The sequence below is a fragment of the Penaeus vannamei genome, chromosome 24 (assembly GCF_042767895.1).
Source record: "Penaeus vannamei isolate JL-2024 chromosome 24, ASM4276789v1, whole genome shotgun sequence".
Classification (NCBI taxonomy): Eukaryota; Metazoa; Arthropoda; class Malacostraca; order Decapoda; family Penaeidae; genus Penaeus; species Penaeus vannamei.
The window spans coordinates 23,671,600-23,676,599 of record NC_091572.1 but is presented as its reverse complement, the minus strand read 5'-3'; the positions used below and the strand labels follow the sequence as shown (position 1 = coordinate 23,676,599).

General features: G+C 41.5%; 1 protein-coding gene across 1 annotated transcript in view; it reads right to left on the bottom strand.

The window, feature by feature from the left end:
* LOC113807598 (uncharacterized) overlaps window positions 1-5,000 on the bottom strand; it is a 31,686-nt gene that overhangs the window by 26,365 nt on the left and 321 nt on the right. Inside the window, exon 1 of the mRNA XM_070138562.1 lies at window positions 4,389-5,000. This exon is cut by the window's right edge and continues 321 nt beyond it. The gene's annotated coding sequence lies outside the window, so the exon portion shown is untranslated. The remainder of the gene's footprint in view (window positions 1-4,388) is intronic.

Below are 5,000 nucleotides of genomic sequence, written 5' to 3'. Positions count from 1 at the left end.
CGTACACAAGCAAAAGTGAGTGGAATTTATAATGAAGCTGAAGCCATTTTGGTCTGGATCCCGGCGTTTGCGGCGGGTGAAAACATGATGGAACATGGTATTTCTGACATTAGTGTTGTCATCAACAATACTATTCTCATTCCCATCTTCTTCGTTGTCTTTACAAGTAGAATTTCAATATTTTTTTCAAGAAAATGTTAATTATATATCAACTTACAAAATGCCATTAATTAATTTACCCTACGTAATAATACAATAGTATTTTACAGGAATTGTGGTATAGAAATGAACCAATCATTTATAAACCTGCCTTAACAACAACGAAAACACATATCATTTATTTCTCAGAAGAAAAGCAAGACGCACTACAACACAACGCATAAATCCAATATTCGAACATTTATTGCTACGAATATTTATTACCATATCCGCAAATAAGTGGCTGACTAGCATGAAAATTAATGCGGGCAAAGGACACACACGCTATCAACCTCATTACCGATTTATGGTATCTACGGTTATTTGAGGTTGTTAACGTAGTAAATGGCATGTCCCTTTTCAGCGAGGACAAGTAGGAGGTAATGAAATATAACGGTGAGTGAGGGAGGGAGAGAGAGAGGGAGGGAGGGAGAGAGAGAGAGAGAGAGAGAGAGAGAGAGAGAGAGAGAGAGAGAGAGAGAGAGAGAGAGAGAGAGAGAGAGAGAGAGAGAAAGAAGAGAAAGAGAGAGAGAGAGAGAGAGAGAGAGAGAGAGAGAGAGAGAGAGAGAGAGAGAGAGAGGGGGAGAGAAGGGGAGAGAGAGAGAGAGAGAGAGAGAGAGAGAGAGAGAGAGAGAGAGAGAGAGAGAGAGAGAGAGAGAGAGAGAGCGTCTTTGACTTTGACTTTGACACGTTTATTGAGACAAAAGTAAAATTACATCTCAAAAGGATGAGGTAACTTAGGTTATCCTCACCCTTACTTAATAAGTCCCTGTGCGGGTTCACAATTCATTATACAAAGCTTAGGTACAATAATATTTAAAATTAAATACAATACTTAAATTATAAAGAATTACAAGCATTACAAGAATTCAGTCATTGGCTTACATATCGGTAAGGTGATATAACACTCCTACCCTCATCCAGATAAGTCCCCTCCTGGGCTTACATAATCAAATACAGCGCACAAAAAATATGAGCGCGCAATATATAATTATAATCCCGGAGAAGAGATGAATCAATTGTTGAGTGGAATGATTGTATTTCAGGAGAATGATGCCTAACATACCCCATTTATCAACAGTAAAGTAGGAGACATTATAGTCTCAGCAGGAGTAACAGCCTACATACCAATGCATATTTGCGAGATATGTTTATGATATTGGTGCAAATTGCCTGTACCTCTTCAAAATCTCGAATACCTGAACGTTCTTAATCATCCATACAGCCTGTTCAGGTAAGCCTGTTATCTCTGCATTTCTATGTGTTTGAAGCATAGAACACTGTAATATATAATACGTCAATGTATGTGATCTAGGTAAACTACACACCCTGCATTCTTTTTCTTTCTCGCTTGCTGGAACACCTAACTCCCTGGAGTATTTATATCCAAGCCTGATCCTCATGTACACACTGTCTTTCAATTTGCTCTTGCCCTTCCCATAAGCAAAGTCTGTGTTCATCGCTAGATGCATATAGTGTCTCAAAGTATCGCTTTTCCTAATCGCTTCGCCCTTCCTGGCCTCGTCATAGTCTGTGTCCTCTTAATATTGCTCTGCCTGTTTAAGAGTCCGCATGCACTGAATGTCTACCTCATGCTTCCTGGTCGCCCCCTTGGCGATCTCATCAACAGCTTGATTGAAGGTGACACCTACATGCGAAGGGTCCACACAAATGCAATCACACGCCCCTGACCTCGCAACCTATGAGCTATCAAACGACACGCCAACTATGTGGTCAAACACAGGGTTCTTGCTGTTAAGTGAGTCCAGTGCTCCCCTGCTGTCCACAAAGAAGTAGGAATCCTTATTAATGATTTCAATCTCTTTAAGCGCCTTCAGTATTGCCCATAATTCAGCTTGTGTTGAAGATATGTGAATGTTCAGTCTCATCCCAGTGCTTGTGGTGACCACTCCGCTCCCAGTGAACTGTCTGATGATGACTCCGCACCCAGCTCTGCCATCTTCCAGGACTGACCCGTCACAGTAAACATGAGCAATGTCGTTGTGTTAGACTATTTATTTTATGGCTGTACGTTGCTTTAAGTTGACCTGGTTCATACATGGATTTATTCATAGAGACTGGGTCTACATCTATGTTAATATCCTGATCCTCCCATGGCGGCACCTTAGGAGGTGTCTGATGAGAATGACAATAATCCTTCAGGTCATAATATTGAATGCTATTTCTGTTCCTTCATATATTCTCGCTTGCCTTGCCTATAAAATGATCTCATGTTGTTAAAACCGCTGGCCATATCTCTCACGAATTTCTTTCCACTGGTCCCTCTCACTAACCTGATGGCCGCTATTGCATTGATCTCTCTCACTTTCTGTACAATACTTTGCAATCCCGTCTCTACTCTCATTATGTCTATCCCGGTATTACTTTGACACCCGAGGATTATTCTCATAGCTTCATTCTGTATGGTTTCAAGTTTCCGGAGTCTCCCTTGACAGGCTATGGAAAGTGCTGGTGCTGCATAATCCACCAAGGCTCTTATCGTACTAATGTAGATTAGCCTCAGCAAGGGCACCCCAGCTCCTACTCCGTGACCAGCAAGTGCTCTGAGCGGCCGTAGTCGCGCCCTACACTGAGTCAATATATGATTCACCTCAGCATCTTTACTTGACGCAGTAAAGCCAATGTATACTCCCAGATATTTGTCAATACTTTCTCCACCTGTTTGTCATTTAAATTGAGTCTCACGTTGCCCCTTTGTTTGCTCTGAAATTTTGTCTTTTCTTCATTGATAACCAGCCCTGATGTTTGAGCAAGTTTACTAAAGTTGTTCAGCGCCGTCTGTAAACGGCGCTGTGTAGTCCTTTGTATTAATATATCATCTGCGTATATAAGTGGCTGGACGCCCTGAGGATAGCTCTCTAAAGCTATTCTGTTCATCGGTACATTAAAAAGTGTTGGGCTTAAAACGCCTCCCTGTGGTGTTCCCAGCTCAAGATTTCTTTCCTCTGACAAACAGCCTTGAAACCACACACAAGCTCTTCTCTCAGACAAATTGTCACTGATCCACTTAAGCAACGTTCCCGTGACCCCGAACATTGCCAACTCATATATAATCACTTCTACGTTGGCTTTATCAAAGGCTCCCTGTAAATCAACAAATACTCTACATTTTTCCGCATCGTTGGATAAACACTGAATTAGGCAATCAGATGTTCCCTTCCCTTTCATAAACCCGTATAGATTACAAGAGAGTTTATCTCCAGTCACATACATTAGTCTGTTTAATAATATTCGTTCCATCATCTTGCATAAGCAGGATGTCAGAGATACAGGCCTGTATCCACCTGACGATTAAGGAATGGGTATTATTCAGGCTTTATTCCAGGCCTTCGGCAATCTACCTTCCAAATAGCTCATGTTAAAAAGATCTAATAAAGGGCTGCTCTCCATGCTTACTAATACATTTAACATGTCATATGTCACGCCATCTTCTCCTGGTGATGTGCTTTTCCCCCTTTTGATTGCATTTAAGAGTTCATGTATAGTTATGGTCTGACATGATACTGCAGTAATATTTAAGGATGACTGTATTTGTTCTTTTCGTTCAATTTCCCATACGTCTAAAGCATCAGAGTGTGTTGTGGCAATGAGACCAGTGAGGATGCCTTCGCCCATTTCTGAATATGTTTGTTTGCCTCCTCCTCTGGGTGTGGGTGACCGATGAGGTTATTTGTTTTGGTCCTCACATTATTGACGTGATGCCATATTTCTTTAAGGCTATTGCATTCCTCGATGTTTTGCGCAAATTCTTTCCAGTATTTCTCCCTTACTTCTTTCCGTTTTCCCCCACACATTCTTGATATATCAACGAGTATATCTTTGCCCTGTTCCTTTTTGCCTTTTTGTAACCTCTCCCTGTGTGCCAACCTTAGCATGTATGTCCATTCCTTAAGTGTCTTATCACTGCAGCACCTGTTTTTCCTTCCCCCATGACCCTTTTCCTTTCTGTGTGTCTTGGGTGTTGTGGGTAAACATCTTTCCATCGCACTCAACAAATCCCGGTTGAACCTATCTAAACATATGGGTGTATAATGTTTATACCAATTCTCTGTTGTAAACAAACTGGTCTCTGTCGTTTACATTAAGTGAAAGCCGTTTTCTCTGAAATTTAACTTCCCTACAGCTAACTTAACATACAACGCGAAATGATCACTGAGTAGTTCACTTACCACTTTACATTCTCCTTGAATCGCCTGTCTGCCAACCAAGGCAGGCGTAATCAAGCCGTCCACCCTTGATGTGTGTTGCCTCTTTGGCACCCAGCAAGCATGCATCAGGCCTATCCTTTAAAAACTGGTAAAACCTCTTACCGTTATCACTGATATTGCCTCTCCTCTAAATGCGGGTGTCTAGCATTCACGTCACTCACTATCAGAGCAGAGTCAGAGTACATGCAATCAGGTAAATATCTGAGGTCAAAGGATCTCCCAGAAATGTATTTGACAATATACATTTCACCTTGTTGCAAATGAAGCTTCACACACACACACACACACACACTTTCTATGCCGTTATTTCTGCACGGCGTCTCTGTTAGTTCAGAGGGTATTGAGCTTTTGACATAAGTTGACACTCCCCGTATTCGGTCACCGGCATGAAGGTGGTACGCTCTATAACCATTAAGTTTGAGAGTATCACCTTTCGTGTCCCTGGTTTCCTGGAGACAAACTACGTCCATATTGTTTTTCAGTACAAAGTAGTGAACGTCTGTAACTCTGGTAAGCAAACTACTTACATTCCACGATGATATTCTAATACAACGCTCCATCAGGTTTTTACTG